The sequence below is a fragment of the Triticum aestivum genome, chromosome 5A, assembly GCF_018294505.1.
Source record: "Triticum aestivum cultivar Chinese Spring chromosome 5A, IWGSC CS RefSeq v2.1, whole genome shotgun sequence".
Taxonomy (NCBI): Eukaryota; Viridiplantae; Streptophyta; class Magnoliopsida; order Poales; family Poaceae; genus Triticum; species Triticum aestivum.
The window spans coordinates 35,447,096-35,460,078 of record NC_057806.1 but is presented as its reverse complement, the minus strand read 5'-3'; positions in this window follow the sequence as shown (position 1 = coordinate 35,460,078).

Here is a 12,983-nt window from a genome sequence, read left to right as displayed (position 1 = left end):
CTAGGGGCATTAAACGATAGCGCTTGTTGGGAGGCAACCCAATTTTATTTTTGTTCCTTACTTTTTGTTCCTGTTTAGTAATAAATAATTCATATAGCCTCTGCTTAGATGTGGTTTTATGCTTTTAATTAGTGTTTGTGCCAAGTAGAACCTTTGGGAAGACTTGGGGAAAGTCTTTGTGATCATGCTGTAAAAATCAGAAACTTTAGCGCTCATGAGAATTGCTGCCATTTTTATTTGGAGAGTGATATTTAGTTAATTATTTTTGAAGATGATTAATAGATAAATTCCTCAGGTACATCTATTTATTTGAGAATTTCATGAGTTCCAGAAGTATACGTTTGATCAAGATTACTACAGACTGTTCTGTTTTTGGCAGATTCTGCTTTTCGTGTGTTGTTTGCTTATTTTGATGAATCTATGGCTAGTAAAATAGTTTATAAACCATAGAGAAGTTGGAATACAGTAGGTTTAACACCACTATAAATAAATAATGAGTTCATTACAGTACCTTGAAGTAGTGTTTTGTTTTATTTCGCTAACGGAGCTTATGAGTTTTCTACTTTAAGTTTTGTGTTGTGAAGTTTTCAAGTTTTGGGTAAAAATTTGATGGACTATGGAACAAGGAGTGGAAAGATCCTAATCTTGGGGATTCCCAAGGCACCCCAAGGTAATATTCAAGGACAACCAAGAGCCTAAGCTTGGGGATGCCCCGGAAGGAATCCTCTCTTTCGTCTTCGTTCATCGGTAACTTTACTTGGAGCTATATTTTTATTCGCCACATGATATGTGTTTTGCTTGGAGCGTCAATTTATTTTGTTAAGATTTGCTTTCTGTTATTTAGAACAATGTTTTGCATCTTTTATTTCAATAAAAGTGGCATTGATAGCCTTTACTATGCCTATGTTACAAGTATACATGTTGCTGTTTGAAAACAGAAAGTTTACCGCTGTTGCAATAATTCCCTAGAAAATTCAGAATGTGATAAAATGTTGAAAACTTTTGCATATTAAGCTCTGATAAATTTACTACAGTGGTAATTTTATTTCATAATTTTTGGAGCTAGGGAAGTATGGATGTTGCAGCATTCTTTACAGACTATCCTGTTTAGGCAGATTGCTGTTATGTTTGCATTGTTTGCATATGTTTGCTTCTTTAATGATTCTATTTGAGGATAGGACTATTAAATATGCAGAGGCATTTAGTATGCAATGTTGAATAATAATTTTAGTGATTTGCTACAGTAGAGTATGATAAGGTTTTGACAATGGTTTATACTGAATTATCTCACGAGTCCTTGTTGAGTTTTGTGTGGATGAAGCTTTTGAGACTTAGGGAGACCTTGATATGAGAGGAATTAAAGAGACACAAAAGCTCAAGCTTGGGGATGCCCAAGGCATCCCAAGATAATATTTTAAGAAGTGTCAAGCATCTAAGCTTGGGGATGCCCCGGTTGGCATCCCACCTTTCTTCTTCAACAACTATCGGTTAGTATCGGTTGATCCTAAATTTTTTGCTTCTTCACATGATGTTTGCTATTATTAGATGTCATTTTATTTTGCTTTGCTTGCTGTTTGAATAAAATACCAAGATCTGAAATTATTAAATGTTAGAGAGTCTTCACATAGTTGCATAATTATTCAACTACTCATTGATCTTCACTTATATCTTTCGGAGTAGTTTGTCATTTGCTCTAGTGCTTCACTTATATCTTTTAGAGCATGGTGGTAGCTTTATTTTGAAGAAATAGATGAACTCTCATGCTTCACTTAGATTATTTTGAGAGTCTTAAATAGCATGGTAATTTTCTTAAAATCCTAATGTGCTAGGTATTCAAGAATAATAAAATTCTCTTATGAGTGTGTTGAATACTAAGGGAAGTTTGATACTTGATGATTGTTTTGAGATATGGAGGTAATAATATCAAAGTCGTGCTAGTTGAGTAGTTGTGAAATTGAGAAATGCTTGTGTTGAAGTTTGCAAATCCCATAGCATGCACGTATGGTAAACGTTGTGTAACAAATTTGAAACATGAGGTGTTATTTGATTGTCCTCCTTATGAGTGGCGGTCGGGGACGAGCGATGGTCTTTTCCTACCAATCTATCCCCCTAGGAGCATGCGCGTAGTACCGAGGTTTTTGATGACTTGTAGATTTTTTCAATAAGTATGTGAGTTCTTTATGACTAATGTTGAGTCCATGGATTATACGCACTCTCACCCTTCCATCATTGCTAGCCTCTTCGATACCGTGCATTGCCCTTTCTTACATTGAGAGTTGGTGCAAACTTCGCCGGTGCATCCAAACCCCGTGATACGATACAATCTGTCACACATAAACCTCCTTATATCTTCCTCAAAACAGCCACCATACCTACCTATTATGGCATTTGCATAGCCATTCCGAGATATATTGCCATGCAACTTTCCACCATTCCGTTTATCATGACACATTCATCATTGTCATATTGCTTTGCATGATCATGTAGTTGACATCGTATTTGTGGCAAAGCCACCGTTCATAATTTTTCATACATGTCACACTTGATTCATCGCAATCCTGGTACACCGCCGGAGGCATTCATATAGAGTCATATTTTGTTCTAATATCGAGCTATAATCATTGAGTTGTAAATAAATAGAAGTGTGATGATCATCATTAATAGAGCATTGTCCCAAAAAAGGGGCCAAAAAAAAGAAAGGCCAAATAAAAAAAGGGACAATACTACTATCCTTTTTCCACACTTGTGCTTCAAAGTAGCACCATGATCTTTAAGATAGAGAGTCTCTTGTTTTGTCACTTTCATGTACTAGTGGGAATTTTTCATTATAGAACTTGGCTTGTATATTCCAACAATGGGCCTCCTCAAGTGCCCTAGGTATTCGTGAGCAAGCAAGTTGGATGCACACCCACTTAGTTTCTTTTGATGAGCTTTCATACATTTATAGCTCTAGTGCATCCGTTGCATGGCAATCCCTACTCCTCGCATTAACATCAATCAATGGGCATCTCCATAGCCCATTGATTAGCCTCATTGATGTGAGACTTTCTCCATTTTTGTCTTCTCCACATAACCCCCTCATTATTCTATTCCACCCATAGTGCTATATCCATGGCTCGCACTCATGTATTACGTGAAAGTTTATGAGTTTGAGATTACTAAAGTATGAAACAATTGCTTGGCTTGTCATCGGGGTTGTGCATGATGAGAGCATTCTTGTGTGACGAAAATGGAGCATGACTAAACTATATGATTTTGTAGGGATGAACTTTCTTTGGCCATGTTATTTTGAGAAGACATAATTGCTTAGTTAGTATGCTTGAAGTATTATTATTTTTATGTCAATATGAACTTTTGTCTTGAATCTTTCGGAACTGAATATTTATATCACAAGTAAGAAGAATTACATTGAAATTATGCCAACTAGCATTCCACATTAAAAATTATCTTTTTTATCATTTACCTACTCGAGGACGAGCAGGAATTAAGCTTGGGGATGCTTGATACGTCTCCAACGTATCTATAATTTTTTATTGCTCCATGCTCTATTATCTACTGTTTTGGGCATTATTGGGCTTTATTATCCACTTTTATATTACTTTTGGGACTAACCTATTAACCGGAGACCCAGCCCAGATTTGCTGTTTTTTGCCTATTTCAGTGTTTCGAAGAAAAGGAATATCAAACGGAGTCAAAACGGAACGAAATCAACTGGAGAAGTTATTTTTGGAAGGAAACCTACCGGATAGACTTGTACCCTACGTTAGAAGATGAAGGAGGAGCTCACGAGGGTAGGGGGCGCGCCCCCTACCTCGTGGCCCCCCCTTCGGTCCACCGATGTACCTCCTACACCCATATATACCTACGTAACCTAAAACTTCCAGAACGGAGATTAGATCGGGAGTTCCGCCGCCGCAAGCCTCTGTAGCCACCAAAAGTCAATCGGGACCCTGTTCCGGCACCCTGCCGGAGGGGGAATCCTTCTCCGGTGGCCATCTTCATCATCCCGACACTCTCCATGACGAGGAGGGAGTAGTTCTCCCTCGGGGCTGAGGGTATGTACCAGTAGCTATGTGTTTGATCTCTCTCTCTCTCTCTCTCATGTTCTTGATTTGGCACGATCTTGATGTATCGCAAGCTTTGCTATTATAGTTGGATCTTATGTTTCTCCTCCCCCTCTACTCTCTTGTAATGAATTGAGTTTCCCCTTTGAAGTAATCTTATCGGATTGAGTCTTTAAAGATTTGAGAACACTTGATGTATGTCTTGGTGATCAACTTGCGGGTTTCGTGACATTGGGAACCTATGCATAGGGGTTGGCACACGTTTTCGTCGTGATTCTCCGGTAGAAACTTTGGGCACTCTTTGAGGTCCTTTGTGTTGGTTGAATAGATGTATCTGAGATTGTGTGACGCATATCGTATAATCATACCCACGGATACTTGAGGTGACATTGGAGTATCTAGGTGACATTAGGGTTTTGGTTGATTTGTGTCTTAAGGTGTTATTCTAGTACGAACTCTAGGGTTGTTTGTGACACTTATAGGAATAGCCCAATGGATTGATTGGAAAGAATAACTTTGAGGTGGTTTCGTACCCTACCATAATCTCTTCATTCGTTCTCCGCTATTAGTGACTTTGGAGTGACTCTTTGTTGCATGTTGAGGGATAGTTATGTGATCCAATTATGTTAGTATTGTTGAGGGAACTTACACTAGCGAAAGTATGAACCCTAAGCCTTGTTTCCTATCAGTGCAATACCGTTTACGCTCACTTTTACCATTTTTTACCTTGCTGTTTTTATAATTTCAGATTACAAATACCTTTATCTACCATCCATATTGCACTTGTATCACCATCTCTTCGCCGAACTAGTGCACCTATACAATTTACCATTGTATTGGGTGTGTTGGGGACACAAGAGACTCTTTGTTATTTGGTTGTAGGGTTGCTTGAGAGATACCATCTTCATCCTACGCCTCCTACGGATTGATAAACCTTAGGTCATCCACTTGAGGGAAATTTGCTATTGTCCTACAAACCTCTACACTTGGAGGCCCAACAACGTCTACAAGAAGAAGGTTGTGTAGTAGACATCAACTAGCCAACTCTTAGATGTCGTAAACAGCCGCACAGGAGGAGATATCTTAAAATAAAACAAGCAAGATATCATACATAAGCCTTGATTCATGATACAGGATTGAACAACATAGACACATTTATTCAAAAATGATGTCCTTCGAACATTGACCCTCTACAATGTGGGATCCTTTCAGGACATCGAAGTACCGCTCCAGCGTGCGGTGCTCTTTGCCTGCGGGCGGTCCCTCGGTTGCAAGTTTGACGGCGTCCATCTTCACCCACTGCACCTTGACACGGGCGAAGGCCATCCGCGCACCTTCGATGTAGACCGACCACTTCACGGCATCAAGCCGAGGGCAGGCACTAACCAGCCACTTCGCGAGACCTAAGTAGCTATTGGGCATGGGTTTGGCGGGCCAAAGACGGATTATCAAATCCCGCATGGCCAATTCGGCTACCCTATGCAGTTCGGTCCACTACTTCAGCGGATCGCTGAGGGGCATGTGATGCTCTGGCGCAAGGTACTACGACCAGAACAGCTTCTCTATTGAGCTCCCCTCGTCGGCCTGGAAGAACTCCGAGGCATCCGCAACACTCCGGGGCAGGTCCGCAACCACTCCTGGAGAACTCCAAATCCGGGTTAGCAAAATATACCTTTTCCTCACAAATTTGCTCTGCCTGTTAAAGGCCTTACCCGCCGCGATGTGCTTTGCCTCTTGGATTTCCCGGACAGCACTTTGGGCTTCGGCCCGACTTCCTGTGCGCTTTGGAGTGCCTTATCAAGTTCGCAATTTTGCTCCAAACTCTTGCGCTCTAAGGACTCGCATTTGCCTATGGCATCCTTGAGCTCTTGCTGGACTTCCTCCACCCGCGATTCATGTTTAAGGCGGGAGGCTCGTTCCTCCTCCACCTCCTTCTTGGCCTCGGCCAACACACTCTTGAGGGCCTCGACCTCAGACATGTCAGCTGCAAACATAATTATGAAGCTCATTGAGATACCACATCATCGCTGACATCATTTCAGACGTGTTTCGATATTACATACCTTGCTTTTCTTCTAACCTCCGCCTTAGCTCGGACGCTTCGGCAGCATGGGCAGCTGACACCTGTTTCACCGCCTGGTTGTTCAAACGGATATGTACGTTAACCTCCTGCATGAGTTATTAGATCCTCTATTCGGGTTTTCTTTCCGAACACTGAACAGAGTCTCAAGGGCTACTATCTATACATAGGCATTCTTTTTATATAGCTAAAAGACACTGTAAAGCACATACCTCAAAGCCTCTTAAAAGGCTAGTGTAGGCTTCGCTCCATCCGCTTTTTGCAAATTGAACCTTTTCAATCACCGTACCCATAAGGGTACGATGTTCTACCACAATGGTGGCACTCTGAAGCGCTCTCACCAGAGTGTTCGGTGCCTCCGCATTGACAGAAGTCGCCGGTGTAGTCGGCATGCCCCTTCTTGCAAAGAGGGTTGCTCATCTATTTCCAGAACCGTGTGGGTTTCCGGAGTGACATTTGGTTGGGGGCCAAACTGGACATGGCCCGCATCTCCAGTCTCCATGGGGGTTGGTTACCCCATGTTCTTGGTAGTCGAGGTGTCACCCTTCGGCATCGCCTTGGCAGCCTCTGGCACCTCTCCCTGTTCCATAAGGGTCCTTTGGGACGACACCTCGGTGTTGTCCGCTGTAGTGGGGGAGGAAGCCGGTGGAGGCAACTCGCTCTCCATCATGTTTGGACCTAGCGAATTCCCAGAAGAGGAAGATCGTTGGGGGAGGACATGAACCAGACTATAGCATGCAATTTAAGCATATTATAACTATAAGCCAGAAAAGCCGGACATATATATACCTTTGAGTACTTATGATCCGGCCTGGGGCTTTGGCCTGGGGCGCCACTCGTCAGCGTCCGACTCGGAGTCATCCATAAGGGAGGTTCTCTCTTTCTTGGACTCCTCCGCCTCTAGATCAGCAGAGGCTGCCCTTTTCTTCTTCTCCCCCTTAGGGGGGAGTTGCTCTATTCCTCCTCCTCTTCCTCTTCATCATGGGAGGAGAGGGTTCCGGTGTCCTCGGACGCTACATCCGAAGCACCCTTACGGCGGAGGCCACTCTTGGCCTACTTTCCCTTCTCCTTGGCTTTCTTTTTCCGCGCCTAGTATGGCGCCGGGACCAGCATCCTCGTCAATAGAGGAATAGCTGAGTCGCAAAGTAAAATGGAGAGTTTAGTGTGCTCCTTGGACTCGCAAAGTAAGGTTATCAAAGAACTTACGGGGGTCGCAGCGTGGGTGCTGTCGTAGCCGAGGTCTTCGGTTGTCTCCGGCCATGACTTTTGGGTCGTGAAGAGTAGCTTCCACATGTCTTAGGGCTTCATGCCGAAGAACCGCTGCAGGGCCCAAGGACCAGCCGGGTTGAACTCCCACATAAACTCTTGACGCGCCTGACAGGGGAGAATCCGGTGGAAGAGCATCACCTGGATCACGCTGGCGAGGCTGGTATCCTTATCTACCATGCTCTTGATACGTTTCTGTAGCATCATCACCTCATCAGACGACGCCCAGTCCAGGCCCTTGTTGAGCCAGGATGCCAGCCGCATTGGGGGTCTGGACTTGAACTCCGTAGGAGCAGCCCATGTGGAGCTGCGGGGCTCTATGACATAGAACCACCCCTGTTGCCATCCCTTCACGGTCTGCATGAAGGTGCCCTTGGGCCAAGTGACGTTGGGAAGTTTGCTCACCATAGCGCCACCGCAATCCGCGTGCTGGCTATCCACCACTTTCGGCTTCACGTTGAAGACCTTGAGCCATAGGCCGAAGTGGGGGGAATACGAAGGAATGCCTCTCATACGACGATAAACGCCGAAATGATGAGGAAAGAATTTGGGGCTAGATCATGGAAATCTAGCCCGTAGTAAAACATGAGGCCGCGAACGAAAGGATGAAGTGGAAACCCCAGTCCGTGAAGGAAATGAGGGATAAACACTACCCTCTCGTCGGGCTTTGATGTGGGGATGATCTGCTTTTTGGCTGGGAGCCGGTGGGCGATCTCCTTGGCCAGGTACCCCGCTTCCCGGAAGTTCCTTGATGTTTTTCTCCATGACGGAGGAATCCATCCACTTGCCCTGTGCTCCGGATCCGGACATGGCTGGAGTACTTTCTGGGAATGGAGAGGATTGAAGCTTGGGCACTGGAGCTTGAGGGCGGATGGGCCGAGGAAGGGGAAGGCATGGGGTAAAAAGGGGGAATCTCATCTCCTTATAAAGGCAGGGAATATTATGCATCCCCCATGAGCCTTAAAGTTCGCCTATTTCCAAGGGGGCGTGCGAAACGGCATGGTTGGGTTTCCCAAACCCGTATTGATGAGAATATCGTAATAAGGGGGCACGATCTCTGCTTTGACAAGACGTGTCGTCGGTGGTTGCGTCTCGAAATATGAAACCGGAGGCCGAAAAATGGTTTGAAATAATAAAATGGTCGGACATAACGTCTCACCAGTAAAATCTTCAGAGGATAGAACTTATCTATATTCTGCCCTTGTGATTATTCAAAGGTATGACTATTGTACAGAGCCAGATATAGTACTGACGATCAATTACTTTGAAGCATTCAGAGGAGGAACCCGCCTTACAATGCCGAAGACAATCTGCGCGTCGGACACATCGTCATTGAAGACTGGTTCAGGGGCTACTGAGGGAGTCCGGGATTATGGGGTCCTCGGGCGTCTGGGCTATGTGATATGGGCTGGACTAATGGGCCATGGAGGTACAAGACGGAAGACTTTCCCCGTGTCCATATGGGACTCTCCTTGGCATGGAAGGCAAGCTTAGCATGCGGATATGAAGATTCCTTTCTCTATAAACCGACTCTATACAACCCTAGCCCCCTCCGGTGTCTATATAAACCAGAGGGTTTAGTCCGTAGAGGCAATGATAATCATATAGGCTAGACATCTAGGGTTTAGCCATTACGATCTCGTGGTAGATCAACTCTTGTAACCCATATACTCATCAAAGTCAATCAATCAGGAAGTAGGGTATTGCCTCCATCAAGAGGGCCCGGACCTGGGTAAACACCGTGTCCCCTGCCTCTTGTTACCTTCGATTCTTAGAAGCACAGTTCAGGACCCTCTACCCGAGATCTGCCCGTTTTGACACCGACACCCGTCGTTGCTTTGCTACTTCTTTTTCCCTTTTTCCCGGTTTTTGCGATCATATGATGGATTCCAGGAATCAGAGGATCCCGAGGATGTTGCTACGTGGAGTCCGGCTTCGATCGTTGCTACTATTGTGGAGTTAGGAGGTCCTAGGTAGGAGGCCTTGCCTTTTCGATCGTTGCTACTATTGTGCTAGCCATCTTATGGCAACTTGTTTAACTTATGTTTGTACACAGATATTGTTGCTTCCGCTGACTCGTCTATGATCGAGCACTTGTGTTTGAGCCCTCGAGGCCCCTGGCTTGTATTATGATGCTTGTATGACTTATTCATTTTTAGAGTTGTGTGGTGATATATTCTCGTGAGTCCCTGATCTTGATCGTACACGTTTGTGTGTATGATTAGTGGACGGTCAAATAGAGGGCATCACAGGTGCTTCTAGTGCTTCCATCTATCATGAAGAATTCTTTTGTTGCACAAAAACATGTTTCCATTGTGAAAAATAGATCTTAGATAATAAATCATAATTGATTTTAAAGATTATTAGGTAGGAAAGATCACAATTTACCAAAAATATTTCCAAAACTTCCAGATTTGTTCGCATAGAGGAGATCAGGCATGATTCTAGGAAGCAGTTATTAGGGAGAAAATCAAATTTACATTGGTAATAAGGGATTCGGAAGCAGAAATATTCACGGGAGTAGTTACCACAAATCACGCATTTAATAAAGAAATCTAACCTACCAAATGCAGCTTCCGTCACAGATCAAATGTTCAGAATGCTTCTAATCGTATGTCCCTCGACTAGTCTGATAGGATGCATTCATCAGTAGTCTGATGTCTACCGGTGCCCTTTAGTACTAGTACTAGTAGGTTATAAAAAGGGGAGCTACCTAGCTGAAAAGTACTCTAACTTCCTCCTCATAAGTATTTCTTGTTCGTCCTTCCTTAGCATGGCCGGTGTGCAGAGCTCTAGGTCAAGAACTACTAGTAACAAGGGAGCGGCGACCAAGGCTGCGGAAAAAAAAGAGAGGGCTCGCCGCCTCGCGGAGGCCTCGAAAGATCTCTCACGGGTACGCGAGGGATCTCAGAAGCGCACTAGCCATGGAGGCAAACATGCCGAGCTGGTGGTGCTGGAGTCGTTATCCCTCGATGACATGTCTACTCAACTCAATAAGCAGAATGAGTTGACCGCCAGCTTGGTGAAGCTGCTGAAGGAGAGCATTGCCTCGGGTAAGAAGGCGACCGGTGAAATCTTGCAACTTGAGGAGGACAAGGCGAAGCTCCACCACGAGCTCGACCTACTAGAGGAGGAGATCGCCGGCTGGAAGAAGCTGCATGAGAAGAGGAGTTCCTCAATGAAGATCCTGAATACCCTCATCATGGAACAAAAGGAGGACTTGGCGAAGCTTCGCATCGAGCACCTGGCTGCTCTCAAGCAACGTAATGCAGTTGTGGAAGAGATGATGCATGTTCGCCTCGAGAAATCCCGCGTCATGGACACAATGAAGAAGATGGAGGAGGAGAGGTGCGAGGAGATGAAGGTCATGGAGGCGATGAAGAAGCAGTTAGGACTCCGCGGCCAACAACCTTCATGAAGTAGAGAGCCGCAACCCAAACTTATGTCTGTGTCTTACTTCTTTTTTTTGGGAGGAGGGGGGTAATCTTCCTTCTTCTTTTTCTCATACGTTTCTTCTTTTGCTTCGGGTGTTTCACCGCATGTGTCATGTTCTCCGCGAGGCACGAATAGAAAAATACTAACGATGAGCGGTGCCGTGGGATCAATCACAAGCAAATTAGATCATTTTTATCACCATATCGTACTGGGCTGCCATGTTTCGCACTCCTCCGTCGTACTAGTACGCCAGTGGAAAACTAGAGTATACCGCACAATTATTTGCTCCTCCTTAGGTCGTCGGCAACAATTTTACGAGCATTCAAATCTCAAGTCCCCACCTTCCAGCAGTAATGAGTCGTCAAATCACAAAGGCCCTCGCCTCTTCGTCAAACTGACCAGGCGAGGCTGCCCCGCCCTCGCCTTTTACATGTACTTTTGTACAGTAGTATTATCAATGGATTGTGCCATGGAGCAAAACTAACAAGATGAAATTAAAGAAAAAAAGGTGGTACATATAGAGAGAGCTCGTCACCAAATTATGTTTAATACTACTAAAAAAGCTAGTACGTGCTTAGATGGGATGCTAAAGTCTATTAAAGATATTAGCATATCTATTTAATTCTTTAACAACTAAACTTCTTCATGCTTTGGGTAAACTTCTCTCATTTATGTTTTTTTAGAATTACTTATCTCATTTAAGTATTTTGCATATGTGGCATGCTTAGAGCGTGGTTAACAGTATAGCCAACTACTGGCTATACGATGTTGTCCATATCATATAGTCATCCCTTGTCGTCACTCATACATAGTACGTATATATTGTGAAGAAATGAGTGGTAGTACTACCAACTACAAGATGAACGGTAAGAAATACTAGTACGCACATACTAAAGAATTCAAGTAACAAGAAAGAACATAACATAGTTCTGCTGGGGGCTAAACACAACACACCCCTGAAATAAAACTAAGAACCCTGAAATTAAACTAAGGAACTAATCTGGTACACACTGCATTAGAACCAGCATGAGCAATGACTCTGCCACCTTACGTGGACTCATTGTCCATGTCCTCGACTTCGTCCTTGTCCCTCTTCCTCTTCGCCGATACTTCTTTGCTTGAACCGCACACTAGGATCTTGCTCTTCATCCAACCCTTGTATATATTCAAACAAAGGTAGGCATCCATTGCAGCGTTCTGGATGTGGTCTTTATCTATTTCATTCCACTCCCATGCACAATGAAACGTGTAGTGTGGTTTCGCCAGTTTACCATACGAAGGATCAACCATGGCTCTTACTAGGGTCAGCATTGAAGGCTGACGTGAGGACACCAACCAATTCTTCTAGAGGTCGAAGGACTGGCCTACAACAAGGCATATCCTACCTAGGACTTCCTTGTCGTTCTTGAAGTCTACAGTAACGAATTTGACTCTGTCGTCCTTGAGGAAATCCTCCAAATTCTGGCACCTTGAGCGAACTTTTGTAATGTTAAACGACGGTCGAGGACGAGTAGGAACAAACTACTAGCATTTTTCCGATTATAAAAATAATGATTGGGGCGTGCGAACGACGGGGTAGTGGCTTTCCCAGTGGATAAATGTCTGCATGCGCAGTACTATGGGGGCCCAATTAGATGTCATGTCTACCAGACTCACTTCGTAGGCCTCACAGTATAGCATCTGCGTGTTCGCATGTCAAGCATCGGGTAAAATTTAGGTGATATGAAGCTTTCCATGCTCCCATGAGACGGGCTTCTGAGAGCCCTTGGATCTGAGATCAAATGGTTGCATGGTGTGATTCTAGACCTATGGGTGAATATCATATCATAGAGGGTTTTCTGCAAATTTTCAGCAACATAGCATGCGACCGTTTGATCTCAGCTCTAAGGGCTCTCAGCAGCTCGTGGTCGGGCCTACCATGACCACTGCCTCGCTCGCACAGTTTGCCCTTGGAGATTTCAAGAAGCTATAAATGAGTGGTTTTTTTGCCTACTTCGCATGCATGAAACTACTTCCTCCATCCAGGTGTGTCAGGCTATGTGATATTGGCATGTCATTCATAGTCATTGATACATCTCCAACGTATAATGTTTTTATTGTTCCATGCTATTATATTATCAATCTTGGATGTTTTACAT